Raw genomic sequence first — 995 nt, 5'->3', positions numbered from 1 at the left:
GCGGGAAAACGAAGCGGTGCGTGTGTGAAACGCCGAACCGCTTGTGAATCGGCTCCTTTCCGGTAGGGGCAAGCCGTGTGTGAAACGGCACCCTGTACCGGTTCATCTGGAAACGGAAGAATCCCAGTTTGAAACCGGGAGAAAACTGGTAATGTGAAATTCCCCAGTGCCTGTGTTACTGCATCTATAGCTTTGCAATAAACGTATAACCATTCCTGAATGCGTGTACTTCGTTGTAAGCTGTGGGTTCTGACACGTGTACAGGTTAACTGTTCCTCTTGTTTGGAAACGCCAACATTAATTCCAGGTTTCTCCACTGTCAGGTGTTCCATATGAGACCTACAAGGCCTGGCTCTGGAAGTCAAAGGTAACGCACCTCTCCAGCCAGTCTTACCTTTATATCTTATCGGCACGAGAGTTCTGCCTTCTGTTCTATAGATTGTGTTGTGTAAAGTTAATAAGAAAAGGGAGGCCAGCCGCATGAGACAAGTCTCTGGCGCTGATCATTTCTACCATTACACCTATAAACTAACCTCACATCAGCATAACTATTACTTTGTCAAGATGCTCTGTAATTTTGGCCTTCCCTTCCAGGAGAGCATCTTTCTCAGGAAACCTATACATTTATAGCAGTGGAGAGTGCACACATCTTTCGCCCTGTGCTGCAGGCGATTAGGTTAAGTGGACCTAGTTTTTTAAAAAAGCAATATAAACTTTGGTCTGAACTCACAAGAGCCTTCAGAATTCAACAGAAAGAGCTTTGAACCTACAGCCGAGTGTTTTTGAGAAAGGTGGACTACAAATGCTGTAAAACAAACAGGATGAACATGCAGGAAATAATATGGGAAAGAGCGATGGCAAACAGAACATTTAAAGGTAGACTCTACCAGCACCTGTCTGAAATGGTGCAGTCCATTTGAGGTTTCCCTTGCTCGAAAGCCAGTCGAATCTGACTCTAGGGATGCGGTGCTCATCTCCGTTGCCAAGCCGAAGAG

This window comes from Gekko japonicus, unplaced genomic scaffold, assembly GCF_001447785.1.
Source record: "Gekko japonicus isolate JY-2015 unplaced genomic scaffold, Gekko_japonicus_V1.1 scaffold1880, whole genome shotgun sequence".
NCBI classification, from domain to species: Eukaryota; Metazoa; Chordata; class Lepidosauria; order Squamata; family Gekkonidae; genus Gekko; species Gekko japonicus.
The sequence above is the reverse complement of the archived record's forward strand: the minus strand, read 5'-3'. Positions refer to the sequence as shown.